The sequence below is a fragment of the Anomaloglossus baeobatrachus genome, chromosome 1 (assembly GCF_048569485.1).
Source record: "Anomaloglossus baeobatrachus isolate aAnoBae1 chromosome 1, aAnoBae1.hap1, whole genome shotgun sequence".
Taxonomy (NCBI): domain Eukaryota; kingdom Metazoa; phylum Chordata; class Amphibia; order Anura; family Aromobatidae; genus Anomaloglossus; species Anomaloglossus baeobatrachus.
The window spans coordinates 686,575,584-686,593,217 of NC_134353.1; the positions used below are offsets into that span (position 1 = coordinate 686,575,584).

General features: G+C 47.0%; 1 protein-coding gene across 2 annotated transcripts in view; it reads right to left on the minus strand.

Annotated features, from left to right (window-relative positions):
- TTC28 (tetratricopeptide repeat domain 28) overlaps positions 1 to 17,634 on the minus strand; it is a 672,774-nt gene that overhangs the window by 46,604 nt on the left and 608,536 nt on the right. The gene's annotated exons all lie outside the window — the stretch shown is intronic.

The following is a 17,634-nucleotide window of genomic DNA, read 5'->3' on the forward strand; positions in this document are numbered from 1 at the left end:
CATCATGTATAAATACTTGTTAATTACCATAGGAACTTAGTGAAGTGGTGGGAAAAGGACAAAATGTTAAAATTGCAATTATTTTACAATTCTTTTTGTCTTTGACTTAATTAAGGATTTTTTTTAAATTTAATTCCACATCCAATGTTTTTGTCCAGTTCAAAATTGGCAAAGGGGGAACAACAAATTCTTGTGAGTCATATTTCAGGAAAAAGAACACAGCAAAAATAACTTTCACCAAGGAAACAATAAACATCAGTGTAATAATTTGTTATAATTCCTTATAGTCATGGGTTTTTGCGTTTCCAGATAAAAAAAGGAACAAGACTTACTCCTTCGGATAGTGAATAACTGTTAGGCCCCTCATACTTATTAGATAGCTGTTAGAAGAACGATAGTGTGTTCCTCAGCAGTTACGGCCAGCTCTCACATACCCAGGAGCGCTTGTTCAGCTGATCTATTGAATAGGTACAATCAGCTCACCTATTTCCCAAAAAAGTTAGGTATCACTTCCTAAAATGTAAAACTTTTATTTCATCCAGTTAAAAATATGGCATAACCATCAGAAGTACAGTCCCAAATATAAAGACAATATAGGTTGATGCATTTAGAATATGAACATACAAAGGTTAGGCGTAAGTAGTTTTTTATTATTATTATTATTATTGTTATTTATTATTATAGCGCCATTTATTCCATGGCGCTTTACAAGTGAAAGAGGGTATACGTACAACAATCATTAACAGTACAAAACAAACTGATATAGGAGTATAGGAGGAGAGAGGACCCTGCCCGCGAGGGCTCACAGTCTACAGGGAATGGGTGATGGTACAATAGGTGAGGACAGAGCTGGTTGCGCAGTGGTCTAGTGGACTGAGGGCTATTGTAGGTTGTAGGCTTGTTGGAAGAGGTGGGTCTTGAGGTTCCTCTTGAAGCTTTTCCCTTCGAAACTCTTCAACCTATATTATATTTATATTTGGGACAGTACTTCCGATGGTTATGCCATATTTTTAATTGGATGAAATAAAACTTTTACATTTTATGGAAGTGCTGAATCGACTATTGACCTTTTTGGATTACTTCAGTATGGACTCTGGATCCTTTACACCCATGAAATAAGTGAGCTGATTGTACTTCTTACTTTCATAGTGGAATATAATCTCCAAGAGACAATGGGATCGGCAGTCCAAAATATGTTGGATCAATATTTCCCACAACAATAAATGTTTAGGACTCCCATAACCAATAGTCTGAACACATCATTTTCGGCAGGTACAGCCAACGTTAATTTAATGCGTATGATGGGCTTTAAAACTTCACCATAAACACATTATACCATGCACCAGGAGTTAGGACAAGAGATAATGGGTAAGAGGGTAAGTAAAAACTGATACTCTATATCAGACCTGGGCAAGGGGCGGCCTGCGGGCCGGATGCGGCCCGCCTACTGTCTGTGAGTGGCCCGCCAGTCTTAGCTCAGAGTTGGAGGCGTGGACTGATCTATGCCTCCGCTCCGCTCCACTGCCGGGAGCTCTGTATCCCGCAGTGCAGTGATACGCAGCTGCCACACCCCCCACTCTGCCGGTTACGCCCTCTTGCTGCCAGTTATGCCCCTCTGGATGCTGATCACAGTCTCTGGATGCCCTCCATGGTATCTATGCTGCTAGCCACGCCCCTTTTGCTGTCGTCTACACTCCCTCTCTATGCTGGACACACACTCCTCGGATACCTTCCTTGTCCCCTCCTGCTGCTGTTGATGCTGGCCACGCCCACTTTGCCTTCCCCTTCTACCCAGGATCCTCACATGTGACCGGCTCATCTGCACAGGCCACTTCAAAAACATCTGTTCTGCAACTGTGGTAAGTGCACCAGTAGTAGCAGGCATAGAGCAGAGTGCATGCAGGAGGGGGGAGCAGGGGAGCAGCACTTGTGTCTTCTCAGGTCCCCCCCTGTGCCTGCAATAGAAGAAGCAGACACACAGGGGACTCAGAGAAGGCAGACAGGCTCTGCTGCTGCAGTGCTGCCTGCCTGTGCCCTCAGCACCCCCAGGGCCAGTATGAATGGCCCACTGGCCACCAGGGCCAGTATGTATGCTCTCCACTGGCCACCAGGGCCAGTATTAATGCTCTCCACTGGCCACTAGGGCCAGTATTAAAGGGGTTATCCGGCTTATTTTGAGTTTTTTTTTCCTTATTACCCTATTGGGCTACATTGGGGCAGGTAAGTAGATAGAGACCACTTACCTGCCCTGCTGTCAGCCCCTCTCCCCCAGCTCAGAGTGGTCATGTGACCGCTCGTGCCGCGATTTTGCTGCTTCCGGTCATTTAATGTCAACATGGGCAGGGCCATGTTGACATGCAAATCTGGAAACAGCATGTCGCCTCCCTGCTGGGCGGGTACAGTGCATGAGTCCCCGCCTCCTTCCCTGCACCCTCGCACACATTCCCCCGCACCCCGTACTCTGCCCACAACATCCCCCTGCACTTCTGTGGGACCCGTGACCTGGGGGCGGGGCCTGGCGGCGGCTGCCGTGGTGTCAGCGCCAGCACCGGACCCATTGCTCAGGATCGCACATTCATATGTACCATATGTCCAGAGCACAGACAGCGTGCGAACGTGCAGGAGCAGCGGGGACCGAGGACGGATGAGTATGTACTCCCTATGGGGGGGTCGGTGCACAGTCCGATGTGTGTGTGTCTGTGTGTGTATATGTGGTGCACAGCTCGATGTGTGTGTGTATATGTGGTGCACAGCTCGATGTGTGTGTGTATATGCGGTGCACAGCCCGATGTGTGTGTGTGTATATGCGGTGCACAGCCCGATGTGTGTGTGTGTGTGTGTATATGCGGTGCACAGCCCGATGTGTGTGTGTGTGTGTATATGCGGTGCACAGCCTGATGTGTGTGTATGCGGTGCACAGCCTGATGTGTGGGTGCGGTGCACAGCCTGATGTGTGTGTATGCGGTGCACAGCCTGATGTGGGGCTGTTATTTGCAATGCTGTAGTGATGAGAGGTCAGTGCTGGGGCAGAATATACTGACAGGGAATGTGTGTGCAGGGGGCGGGCAGAGGGCGCGACTGGACACTGGGGTGGGGCGGTGCCAGCTGTGACTGGGAGGTTTGCACAGGAAGTGGTCATGTTTGCTGGAGCTGAATGTAAACAAGGAGCTGCAGAGAATAAAGGGATAATTCAAAAGGAACAACAGTTAGAAAACAAAAAATAACAATGTAGAGGTGTTTTATATGACAATACAGCACAGATTAGCTTAAACTCAAAAATTTTTGTTATGTCGGACAACCCCTTTAATGCTCTCCACTGGCCACCAGGGCCAGTATGTATGCTCTCCACTGGCCACCAGGGCCAGTATGTATGCTCTCCACTGGCCACCAGGGCCAGTATGTATGCTCTCCACTGGCCACCAGGGCCAGTATGTATGCTCTCCACTGGCCACCAGGGCCAGTATGTATGCTCCCCACTGGCCACCAGGGCCAGTATGTATGCTCTCACTGACCTCCATATTTTCATTGAATCTTTGTATTGTTTAACTTACTGTTTGTTTATGGAGGGTTAGTATATATGCTATATACAGTATTGGGTAGAACTGAATTTATTATATTAATCTGGCCCTCTAAAACCATCCCAATTTCTCATGCGGCCCCATAGGAAAATTAATTGCCCACCCCTGCTCTATATACTCAAAGTCATAGGATTAGTGACCTGGTCTCCCTAGAAAATAGGCTGGGCAGAATACTTAGGCTAGTTTCACACTTGTATTGAACGGCATCCGTTGCATTGCGTTGTGTGTCGGATGCAACGGATGTGTTGCATATAGTGGCACAACGGATGCAACGGATCGTAAAAAACAACGGAATCTGCTTTTTTTTTTTTTACAGTTTTACCGGCGGCAGACTATTGTGAACGATCAGCTGATCACCCAGCTGCTGGGCGATTAGCTGATCACTCTCAAAAGCCGGCCGCTGGGCGATCAGCTGAGCTCTCTCAAAAGTCGGCTGCCTGGCGATCAGCTGAGCGCTCTCAAAAGCAGGCTGCCGGGCGATCAGCTGATCGCTCTCAAAAGTCGGCTGCCGGGTGATCAGCTGAGCTCTCTCAAAAGCCGGCTGCCGGGCGATCAGCTGGACTCTCTCAAAAGCCGGCTGCCAGGCGATCAGCTGGACTCTCTCAAAAGCCGGCTGCCAGGCGATCAGCTGATCGTTCGGCCACCGAGAGACAAAACAAAGTTTCTCTGATTTAAAAAAAAAAGAAAGATGAGCATGCGCAGTGAAAAAATAAAGGATTCCGCCGCTCAAAAAACATTACATGCTGCGTTCCTTCCGCCCGGCGGAAGCAACGCAGCGTCGGCCAGCGGAAGCAACGCAGGTCCATCAGTCGCAGTCCGTCGTCCATACAAGTCTATGGGTAGCAGCGGAATCCGTTAACGGATTCCGCTGTTTTCCAAAATGGCGGATTGCGACTGAAGGAAAACAACGCAAGTGTGAAACTAGCCTTAACCTGTAGGTAATGGAATTTATATTGAGGAGTTTGTTAAAACATATATTATATTTCTTCAACTGGTAAGGAAGTTTTGGTTCTCTATTCAACTTAATCGGCCATTTTATAACCAGTGTTTAGAGATGGCTGACATAACGCAATCCAGCAAAAAAGAGGAGGGATGTGGTAGGAGAATCGTGAGAAGACATGATTTCACTAAGGAATTACACAGTCTTCTTAAAGCAGAAAAATGGCTAGCAGTGTTTCTTTATAGCACGGGGGCTATAGACACACATACATCTATATATGAATTAGTAAGTTCTGATAATATCAATATTCATATAGCGCCGATATATTCCATAGCAGTTTACAGTTCAGAGACTACACGTACAAACAACATCAGACATTACAGAGTAACACATAATTCCGCAACTCAAACAAAGAGTATTGATAACGCCACATGGGGGACCCAAACATAAAAAGAAAATTATAGCCCTGCTTATAAAAAAATGTGTTTTTAGTAGAACACTGTTAAAAGTGTAGACCCTGGGAATTAAAAGGACTGTCTAAAAAAGTGCATTCCAGAGAATTGGTGAAGCATGGAAAAGATCTTGGTTACTTTTCTCCTATTGCTGGCATGGATTTTCTGGGAACTCATGTCGATTTCCACAATAAAAATCTCTGATGATAGTTTAATTGGCTTGAATTGTCTCTTCAAAATAAGTACATGGGATAAGGAAATTAGATTGTCTCCTTTATTTTCTTTCTTAGGTTTTATGATATTTCTCGTCTATGTGGTGCCATTGCTAACAGCATGAAATTGGAAGTGGTTTTCTTTGTTAAGTAATGTCCTTTTATAGTCCACTGTCTGCTGGACACCTGTATAATGAATAATTAGACTTACTAGTGGTTGAATTCTTTTTAAAGGGAACCTGTGAGGTGCAATATGCACCCAGAACAACGAGCAGTTCTGGGTGCATACTGCTAATCCCTGCATAGCAGTCCCTGTATACATTCAGAAGCGCAGTCACAGCGACCACAGGTACACGTGTCACTGCTGGTGATGCTGAATTGAATAGCATGTTAATCATGTTAGTACACCCCTGTGGGCGTGCTAAAATGCTAAGAGGGCAGCTAGCGAAAGCTATAATGCTATTGGGACTAGTCCCCGCGCTCATTAGCATACGATAAAAGATCTTTAGAAATACTTTTTCTAGAGATCTCTTTATTTATGCTAGTGTCCACAGTGACATGTAGGCAGGGATTAGCAATATGCAACCAGAATTGCTCGTGGTTCTGGGTGCATATTACACCTGACAGGTTCCCTTTAATTACAATTTTTAGTCTTACCATTAGCTTTGCTCCTAAGACTTTCATTAAGGTGCATTGGGGTGTATTCATCTTTGCAACATGGTTTGGAATGAATTTGTTAGGAAAATTTCTTTTTGAGGTGTACAAAATAACACATCTTTTTTGCAATAAATGGCCCACATAGAATATTAGAATATTTTGTAGTATCCCAGAGAAAATGTTGCTTCTGAAAGGAAACTAAAGGTTTACTGGCAAATCTGTTGGGGAGAACTCATTTATGCAGAGTTATATACAGATATATACATCCATATATACATATATTTGTAGAATCAGATATATAAATCCATGTATGAATTGCAGGCAATCTTCTTTTTGTGTGCATAGTTGTGATGAATATTCTAAAGAAACTGCAGCTGAGGTTCTTGCATACATAGTGATTAGAGATGAGCGAACCGGTCCCGGTTCGGCTCGAGGCGGTTCGCCGAACGGGGGGTCTGGCTCGAGTTCGGCTCGTCGAACGTTCGACGAACCGAACTCGAGCCCATAGGAAACAATGGCAGGCAATCACAAACACAGTAAAACACCTAGAAAACACCCTCAAAGGTGTCCAAAAGGTGACAAACAACTCACAACACAACACAAACACATGGGAAAGTGACAAGGACATGTACTCATGCGAAAACAAAACAGCTGGACAAGGAAAAAGAGGAGGACACACAGATATAGGCATGGCACGCCCTTCTAAAGTCATGTAAAACACCGCAAGGTGACTCCAAGCGGAGTCTCCCTTTTTTCCAAAAATTGGGCCCCACACACCCACCCCTTCAGTGGCAGCAGTTGTGCCCCAGTTGTACACTTCACAGCTAGATTTGCATCAAGCACATTCAAAAATACGCCATTCTTATCCGTCCCCAGGATGACACCGGGGTAGGTAGCAAAGTCTTTCCTGATCCCAGCTCTGTTCATCTTGGCTTCTTTTAAAAACACAGCAAGCAAGGGTTACTCCAAGCGGAGTCTCCCTTTTTTCCAAAAATTGGGCCCCACACACACCCACCCCTTCAGTGGCAGCACTTGGGCCCCAGTTGTACACTTCACAGCTAGATTTGCATCAAGCACATTCAAAAATACGCTATTCTTAGCCGTCCCCAGGATGACACCGGGGTAGGTAGCAAAGTCTTTCCTGATCCCAGCTCTGTTCATCTTGGCTTCTTTTAAAAACACAGCAAGCAAGGGTTACTCCAAGCGGAGTCTCCCTTTTTTCCAAAAATTGGGCCACACAGACACCCACCCCATCAGTGGCAGCACTTGGGCCCTAGTTGCAAACAGGATGTTTTGATTTGCATCAAGCACATTCAAAAATACGCTATTCTTAGCCGTCCCCAGGATGACACTGGGGTAGGTAGCAAAGTCTTTGCTGACCCATGACTTGTTCATCTTGGCTTCTTTTAAAAACAATGTAAGCAAGGGTTACTCCAAGCGGAGTCTCCCCTTTTTTCCAAAAATTGGGCCCCACACACACCCACCCATTCAGTGGCAGCAGTTGTGCCCCAGTTGTACACTTCACAGCTAGATTTGCATCAAGCACATTCAAAAATACGCCATTCTTATCCGTCCCCAGGATGACACCGGGGTAGGTAGCAAAGTCTTTCCTGATCCCAGCTCTGTTCATCTTGGCTTCTTTTAAAAACACAGCAAGCAAGGGTTACTCCAAGCGGAGTCTCCCTTTTTTCCAAAAATTGGGCCCCACACACACCCACCCCTTCAGTGGCAGCAGTTGTGCCCCAGTTGTACACTTCACAGCTAGATTTGCATCAAGCACATTCAAAAATACGCTATTCTTAACCGTCCCCAGGATGACACCGGGGTAGGTAGCAAAGTCTTTCCTGATCCCAGCTCTGTTCATCTTGGCTTCTTTTAAAAACACAGCAAGCAAGGGTTACTCCAAGCGGAGTCTCCCTTTTTTCCAAAAATTGGGCCACACAGACACCCACCCCATCAGTGGCAGCACTTGGGCCCTAGTTGCAAACAGGATGTTTTGATTTGCATCAAGCACATTCAAAAATACGCTATTCTTAGCCGTCCCCAGGATGACACTGGGGTAGGTAGCAAAGTCTTTGCTGACCCATGACTTGTTCATCTTGGCTTCTTTTAAAAACAATGTAAGCAAGGGTTACTCCAAGCGGAGTCTCCCCTTTTTTCCAAAAATTGGGCCCCACACACACCCACCCATTCAGTGGCAGCAGTTGTGCCCCAGTTGTACACTTCACAGCTAGATTTGCATCAAGCACATTCAAAAATACGCCATTCTTATCCGTCCCCAGGATGACACCGGGGTAGGTAGCAAAGTCTTTCCTGATCCCAGCTCTGTTCATCTTGGCTTCTTTTAAAAACACAGCAAGCAAGGGTTACTCCAAGCGGAGTCTCCCTTTTTTCCAAAAATTGGGCCACACAGACACCCACCCCATCAGTGGCAGCACTTGGGCCCTAGTTGCAAACAGGATGTTTTGATTTGCATCAAGCACATTCAAAAATACGCTATTCTTAGCCGTCCCCAGGATGACACCGGGGTAGGTAGCAAAGTCTTTCCTGATCCCAGCTCTGTTCATCTTGGCTTCTTTTAAAAACACAGCAAGCAAGGGTTACTCCAAGCGGAGTCTCCCTTTTTTCCAAAAATTGGGCCACACAGACACCCACCCCATCAGTGGCAGCACTTGGGCCCTAGTTGCAAACAGGATGTTTTGATTTGCATCAAGCACATTCAAAAATACGCTATTCTTAGCCGTCCCCAGGATGACACCGGGGTAGGTAGCAAAGTCTTTCCTGATCCCAGCTCTGTTCATCTTGGCTTCTTTTAAAAACACAGCAAGCAAGGGTTACTCCAAGCGGAGTCTCCCTTTTTTCCAAAAATTGGGCCACACAGACACCCACCCCATCAGTGGCAGCACTTGGGCCCTAGTTGCAAACAGGATGTTTTGATTTGCATCAAGCACATTCAAAAATACGCTATTCTTAGCCGTCCCCAGGATGACACCGGGGTAGGTAGCAAAGTCTTTCCTGATCCCAGCTCTGTTCATCTTGGCTTCTTTTAAAAACACAGCAAGCAAGGGTTACTCCAAGCGGAGTCTCCCTTTTTTCCAAAAATTGGGCCACACAGACACCCACCCCATCAGTGGCAGCACTTGGGCCCTAGTTGCAAACAGGATGTTTTGATTTGCATCAAGCACATTCAAAAATACGCTATTCTTAGCCGTCCCCAGGATGACACCGGGGTAGGTAGCAAAGTCTTTCCTGATCCCAGCTCTGTTCATCTTGGCTTCTTTTAAAAACACAGCAAGCAAGGGTTACTCCAAGCGGAGTCTCCCTTTTTTCCAAAAATTGGGCCACACAGACACCCACCCCATCAGTGGCAGCACTTGGGCCCTAGTTGCAAACAGGATGTTTTGATTTGCATCAAGCACATTCAAAAATACGCTATTCTTAGCCGTCCACAGGATGACACCGGGGTAGGTAGCAAAGTCTTTCCTGATCCCAGCTCTGTTCATCTTGGCTTCTTTTAAAAACACAGCAAGCAAGGGTTACTCCAAGCGGAGTCTCCCTTTTTTCCAAAAATTGGGCCACACAGACACCCACCCCATCAGTGGCAGCACTTGGGCCCTAGTTGCAAACAGGATGTTTTGATTTGCATCAAGCACATTCCAAATCCACAAGCATTTACTCTCCCCAGGATGACACAGGGGTAGTAAATTCCTTCTGGATCCATGACTTGTTCATTTTGATGAACGTCAGTCTGTCCACATTGTCACTGGACAGACGCGTGCGCTTATCTGTCAGCACACACCCAGCAGCACTGAATACACGTTCAGAGACAACGCTGGCAGCTGGACACGACAAAATCTCCAAGGCGTAAGTTGCGAGCTCTGGCCATTTTTGTAGGTTTGAAGCCCAAAAGGAGCAAGGCTCCAGTTGCACAGTCATGGCATCGATGTTCATTTGGAGATACTCCTGTATCATCCTCTCCAGCCGTTGACTATGTGTCAGACTTGTTGTCTCTGGTGGCCTTGCAAAAGAGGGTCTAAAAAAATTATGAAAAGATTCCATAAAATTGCTGTTACCGGCACCAGAAAAGGTCCTACTGGTACGGGTAGACTGTTGAAGATGACGAGACCGTCCCATGTTTGTCAAGTTACAACTGGGAGATTCACTCCCTGCACCTGCACGGTTGTTTGGTGGAAAAGCCGAGCTAAGATCTAGTAACAGCTTCTGCTGATACTCCTGCATACGTGCGTCCCTTTCTATGGCTGGAATTATGTCACAAAATTTGGACTTGTACCGGGGATCTAATAGTGTGGCAATCCAGTAGTCATCATCACTTCTAATTTTGACAATACGACTGTCATGTTGGAGGTAGTGCAACAAAAAGGCACTCATGTGTCTTGCGCAGCCATGCGGACCAAGTCCATGCTGTGTTTGTGGCATAGAGGTGCTACCCGTTCTTTCTTCCTCTGACATCTGACCCCAACCTCTTTCAACTGAAATTTGACCAAGGTCTCCCTCATCCGCTGAGTCTTCCATGTCCATGGACAGTTCGTCCTCCATTTCTTCATGTTCTCCTGCACCTTGCTCAACATTTCGCCTGCTACTATGCGCCCTTGTCGATCCCTGTCCCCCATGGTCCCATGCCTGCTGCGTTGGTGATGATGAACGTCTGGACCTTCGTGATGTTGTTGTCCCTTGCGCATATGAATCCTCCTGTAGTTCCTCCCCTTCATGTTGTCCCACCCCCTGACTCCGAATAGTGTTTAGCGTGTGCTCCAGCATGTAAATGACTGGAATCGTCATGCTGATAATGGCATTGTCAGAGCTAAACATATTCGTCGCCATGTCGAAACTGTGCAGAAGGGTGCATAGGTCCTTGATCTGAGACCACTCCATCAGGGTGATCTGCCCCACCTCTGCATCTCGTTGGCCCAGGCTATACGTCATGACGTATTGCACCAGGGCTCTGCGGTGCTGCCACAGTCGCTGTAACATGTGGAGAGTTGAATTCCAGCGTGTCGCCACATCGCATTTCAGGCGATGAACCGGCAGGCCGAAAGACTTCTGGAGCGATGCAAGTCGCTCTGCTGCGGCGCTTGAACGGCGGAAGTGAGCTGACAGTTTTCGTGCCCTGTTCAGAAGGCCATCTAGGCCGGGATAGTGTGTTAAAAATTGCTGCACGACAAGGTTCAACACGTGAGCCATACAAGGTACGTGTGTCACCTTGCCCAGGCGAAGTGCCGCACCCAGGTTTGCAGCATTGTCGCACACGGCCTTACCAGGCTGCAGTTTGAGTGGAGACAACCATTTATTAAACTCGGACCGCAAAGCTGACCACAACTCCTCAGCTGTGTGACTCTTATTACCAAGACATGTCAAGCTAAAGACCGCCTGATGCCGTTGCGCTCTGCTGCCAGCATAGTAATGAGGGGTGCGTGATTCCTTCTGCGCAGTGAGAACGCTGGTGGCCTGACCAGGCAGGCTTGGGGCGGAGGTGGAGGACCCAGATGAGGTGGAGGATGCAGAAGCAGTGGCGGAACTTGGACAGACAGAGGATTGACACACAAGTCGTGGGGACGGCAAGACTTGTGCAGCAGACCCTTCACCATCTATCACCATAGTTACCCAGTGCCCAGTCAGCGACATGTAACGTCCCTGTCCATGCTTACTGGTCCAAGTATCGGTGGTGAAATGCACCCGTTCACACACAGAGTTTCTCAAGGAAGCGGTGATGTTGTGTGCGACATGCTGGTGTAGCGCGGGCACACCTTTCTTAGAGAAGTAGTGGCGACTAGGCATCTGGTACTGGGGCACAGCGACAGACATAAGGTCTCTAAAATCCTGTGTGTCCACTAGGCGGAAAGGCAGCATTTCGGTAGCCAACAGCTTACAGAGGGATAGAGTCAACCTCTTAGCTTTGTCATGGGTCGGAGGAAGTGGCCTTTTATTTGACCACATCTGAGGGACAGAGATCTGGCTGCTGTGTGTAGACGGTGTTGAGTAGGGTGTCCCTTGAAAAATGCAGGTTTGTGAGGAAAGTGCAGGCGGAGACATGATGTTGCCTTCATCCAACGTTGGTGCTATCGATGTCTGAGAGAGCTGTACACACTCACTTGTTTCCCCTTCCAAACCAACTGACGACCTTACAAGCAAACTGCCTGTTGCGGTTACAGTGGTGGAAGTTTTGCGTGGAAAAACAGGTGTGGCAGCTGTCCCCACAGTCCTAGAAGATGAAGAGCGCGCGGATGCAGTGGAAGGGGCGGGCGGTGGATGGTTCGCTCCACTAGGCCGCATTGCAGCACGGTGAGCTTCCCACCGGGACTTATGATATTTAGTCATGTGACGATTCATGGAAGAAGTTGTCAAACTGCTGAGGTTTTGACCTCTACTAACAGAATCATGACAAATGTTACATATCACATGAGTTGGGCGATCTTTTTCGATGTGAAAAAAGGACCAGGCTAGGCAAGGCTTAGAGGCCATGCGACCTGTTGATCCACCCTGAATAATGCTCATAGGCAGAGTGGTGGCTGAGGATGCAGTTGTAGACGTGCTACCAGTGCTCCGACTCTGTCCAGGAAGGCGCAAGGTAACTTCGTCGTCGGTTGCATCCTCCTCCACCGCCTCTGTTGACCTCCTCGAGTGCCTGACTGGGGGTTGACAGTAGGTGGGATCTAGAACGTCATCATCAATTGTTGTGTTTGCACTCCCCTCCCCCTCAGACCGAGCCTCTTCTTGCCCTGACGGAATATTTAAGTTGTCATCCCAATCGGGTATCTGCGTCTCATCTTCATCAGTATGTTCCTCATTGTCTATAACCACAGGTGTTACAGTTTGTGACAAAGGGTCAACATTATGCTCAGAAACTTGGTCCTCACGGCCTGAATCTGAGTCACAAAGGTTCTGGGCATCACTGCAGACCATTTCCTGTTCTGTACTCACTGTAGCTTGGGAGCAGACCTCTGATTCCCAGGCTATAGTGTGACTGAACAGCTCTGCAGACTCAGCCATCTCAGTTCCACCATACTGTGCAGGGCTGATGGAGACTTCAGAGCTGGGAGAAAGCAAGTTTGATTGGGATGACAACTCAGAGGACTGGTGTTTTTTGGATGCGGTACTTGAAGTGGCAGAGAGGGCACTTGTTGGACCACTTGAGATCCATTCAAGCATTTTCCTTTTTTGCCCATCATCTACCTTTGTTCCTGTTGTTCGTGTCCGTAACAAAGGGAGCACATCGGATTGTCCACGGTAAGTAGTAGACATCTTACTTTTGCTGGTAGATGGTCTATCTTCAGCAGATGATAATGGAGCTTTGCCACCTTCCCCACGGACAAAACCTTTTTTGCCTTTTCCACCACGCCTCTTCCCCTTTCCACCAGCATCTGTCATTTTGCCACTCATGTTGATTGCGACAAGATTGTGGACTGAAAATGTGGTAGTAAAAATTGAGAGGTGGTGAAGATTGCAGTGGTGGTCTAGCTTTATTAACAGCAGAATAATAAAGAATAAATATCCCTGACAATGCAACTTAGTTATAATTAGTTGGAGTGTGCAACGCAGGCAGACGTGCTGCAAATGTCTTTGCACTAGTGGGACTATAGCAAAGTCCAATAGCCACGTATAGGATGCCACTAGGTACACTGAGTGTTTGCTAGTATAATGGCTTGGTTAGAATGAGTTGTAGTGTGCAACGCAGGCAGACGCGCTCTGCAAATGTCTTTGCACTAGTGGGACTATAGCAAAGTCCAATAGCCACGTATAGGATGCCACTAGGTACACTGAGTGTTTGCTAGTATAATGGCTTGGTTAGAATGAGTTGTAGTGTGCAACGCAGGCAGACGCGCTCTGCAAATGTCTTTGCACTAGTGGGACTATAGCAAAGTCCAATAGCCACGTATAGGATGCCACTAGGTACACTGAGTGTTTGCTAGTATAATGGCTTGGTTAGAATGAGTTGTAGTGTGCAACGCAGGCAGACGCGCTCTGCAAATGTCTTTGCACTAGTGGGACTATAGCAAAGTCCAATAGCCACGTATAGGATGCCACTAGGTACACTGAGTGTTTGCTAGTATAATGGCTTGGTTAGAATGAGTTGTAGTGTGCAACGCAGGCAGACGCGCTCTGCAAATGTCTTTGCACTAGTGGGACTATAGCAAAGTCCAATAGCCACGTATAGGATGCCACTAGGTACACTGAGTGTTTGCTAGTATAATGGCTTGGTTAGAATGAGTTGTAGTGTGCAACGCAGGCAGACGCGCTCTGCAAATGTCTTTGCACTAGTGGGACTATAGCAAAGTCCAATAGCCACGTATAGGATGCCACTAGGTACACTGAGTGTTTGCTAGTATAATGGCTTGGTTAGAATGAGTTGTAGTGTGCAACGCAGGCAGACGCGCTCTGCAAATGTCTTTGCACTAGTGGGACTATAGCAAAGTCCAATAGCCACGTATAGGATGCCACTAGGTACACTGAGTGTTTGCTAGTATAATGGCTTGGTTAGAATGAGTTGTAGTGTGCAACGCAGGCAGACGCGCTCTGCAAATGTCTTTGCACTAGTGGGACTATAGCAAAGTCCAATAGCCACGTATAGGATGCCACTAGGTACACTGAGTGTTTGCTAGTATAATGGCTTGGTTAGAATGAGTTGTAGTGTGCAACGCAGGCAGACGCGCTCTGCAAATGTCTTTGCACTAGTGGGACTATAGCAAAGTCCAATAGCCACGTATAGGATGCCACTAGGTACACTGAGTGTTTGCTAGTATAATGGCTTGGTTAGAATGAGTTGTAGTGTGCAACGCAGGCAGACGCGCTCTGCAAATGTCTTTGCACTAGTGGGACTATAGCAAAGTCCAATAGCCACGTATAGGATGCCACTAGGTACACTGAGTGTTTGCTAGTATAATGGCTTGGTTAGAATGAGTTGTAGTGTGCAACGCAGGCAGACGCGCTCTGCAAATGTCTTTGCACTAGTGGGACTATAGCAAAGTCCAATAGCCACGTATAGGATGCCACTAGGTACACTGAGTGTTTGCTAGTATAATGGCTTGGTTAGAATGAGTTGTAGTGTGCAACGCAGGCAGACGCGCTCTGCAAATGTCTTTGCACTAGTGGGACTATAGCAAAGTCCAATAGCCACGTATAGGATGCCACTAGGTACACTGAGTGTTTGCTAGTATAATGGCTTGGTTAGAATGAGTTGTAGTGTGCAACGCAGGCAGACGCGCTCTGCAAATGTCTTTGCACTAGTGGGACTATAGCAAAGTCCAATAGCCACGTATAGGATGCCACTAGGTACACTGAGTGTTTGCTAGTATAATGGCTTGGTTAGAATGAGTTGTAGTGTGCAACGCAGGCAGACGCGCTCTGCAAATGTCTTTGCACTAGTGGGACTATAGCAAAGTCCAATAGCCACGTATAGGATGCCACTAGGTACACTGAGTGTTTGCTAGTATAATGGCTTGGTTAGAATGAGTTGTAGTGTGCAACGCAGGCAGACGCGCTCTGCAAATGTCTTTGCACTAGTGGGACTATAGCAAAGTCCAATAGCCACGTATAGGATGCCACTAGGTACACTGAGTGTTTGCTAGTATAATGGCTTGGTTAGAATGAGTTGTAGTGTGCAACGCAGGCAGACGCGCTCTGCAAATGTCTTTGCACTAGTGGGACTATAGCAAAGTCCAATAGCCACGTATAGGATGCCACTAGGTACACTGAGTGTTTGCTAGTATAATGGCTTGGTTAGAATGAGTTGTAGTGTGCAACGCAGGCAGACGCGCTCTGCAAATGTCTTTGCACTAGTGGGACTATAGCAAAGTCCAATAGCCACGTATAGGATGCCACTAGGTACACTGAGTGTTTGCTAGTATAATGGCTTGGTTAGAATGAGTTGTAGTGTGCAACGCAGGCAGACGCGCTCTGCAAATGTCTTTGCACTAGTGGGACTATAGCAAAGTCCAATAGCCACGTATAGGATGCCACTAGGTACACTGAGTGTTTGCTAGTATAATGGCTTGGTTAGAATGAGTTGTAGTGTGCAACGCAGGCAGACGCGCTCTGCAAATGTCTTTGCACTAGTGGGACTATAGCAAAGTCCAATAGCCACGTATAGGATGCCACTAGGTACACTGAGTGTTTGCTAGTATAATGGCTTGGTTAGAATGAGTTGTAGTGTGCAACGCAGGCAGACGCGCTCTGCAAATGTCTTTGCACTAGTGGGACTATAGCAAAGTCCAATAGCCACGTATAGGATGCCACTAGGTACACTGAGTGTTTGCTAGTATAATGGCTTGGTTAGAATGAGTTGTAGTGTGCAACGCAGGCAGACGCGCTCTGCAAATGTCTTTGCACTAGTGGGACTATAGCAAAGTCCAATAGCCACGTATAGGATGCCACTAGGTACACTGAGTGTTTGCTAGTATAATGGCTTGGTTAGAATGAGTTGTAGTGTGCAACGCAGGCAGACGCGCTCTGCAAATGTCTTTGCACTAGTGGGACTATAGCAAAGTCCAATAGCCACGTATAGGATGCCACTAGGTACACTGAGTGTTTGCTAGTATAATGGCTTGGTTAGAATGAGTTGTAGTGTGCAACGCAGGCAGACGCGCTCTGCAAATGTCTTTGCACTAGTGGGACTATAGCAAAGTCCAATAGCCACGTATAGGATGCCACTAGGTACACTGAGTGTTTGCTAGTATAATGGCTTGGTTAGAATGAGTTGTAGTGTGCAACGCAGGCAGACGCGCTCTGCAAATGTCTTTGCACTAGTGGGACTATAGCAAAGTCCAATAGCCACGTATAGGATGCCACTAGGTACACTGAGTGTTTGCTAGTATAATGGCTTGGTTAGAATGAGTTGTAGTGTGCAACGCAGGCAGACGCGCTCTGCAAATGTCTTTGCACTAGTGGGACTATAGCAAAGTCCAATAGCCACGTATAGGATGCCACTAGGTACACTGAGTGTTTGCTAGTATAATGGCTTGGTTAGAATGAGTTGTAGTGTGCAACGCAGGCAGACGCGCTCTGCAAATGTCTTTGCACTAGTGGGACTATAGCAAAGTCCAATAGCCACGTATAGGATGCCACTAGGTACACTGAGTGTTTGCTAGTATAATGGCTTGGTTAGAATGAGTTGTAGTGTGCAACGCAGGCAGACGCGCTCTGCAAATGTCTTTGCACTAGTGGGACTATAGCAAAGTCCAATAGCCACGTATAGGATGCCACTAGGTACACTGAGTGTTTGCTAGTATAATGGCTTGGTTAGAATGAGTTGTAGTGTGCAACGCAGGCAGACGCGCTCTGCAAATGTCTTTGCACTAGTGGGACTATAGCAAAGTCCAATAGCCACGTATAGGATGCCACTAGGTACACTGAGTGTTTGCTAGTATAATGGCTTGGTTAGAATGAGTTGTAGTGTGCAACGCAGGCAGACGCGCTCTGCAAATGTCTTTGCACTAGTGGGACTATAGCAAAGTCCAATAGCCACGTATAGGATGCCACTAGGTACACTGAGTGTTTGCTAGTATAATGGCTTGGTTAGAATGAGTTGTAGTGTGCAACGCAGGCAGACGCGCTCTGCAAATGTCTTTGCACTAGTGGGACTATAGCAAAGTCCAATAGCCACGTATAGGATGCCACTAGGTACACTGAGTGTTTGCTAGTATAATGGCTTGGTTAGAATGAGTTGTAGTGTGCAACGCAGGCAGACGCGCTCTGCAAATGTCTTTGCACTAGTGGGACTATAGCAAAGTCCAATAGCCACGTATAGGATGCCACTAGGTACACTGAGTGTTTGCTAGTAT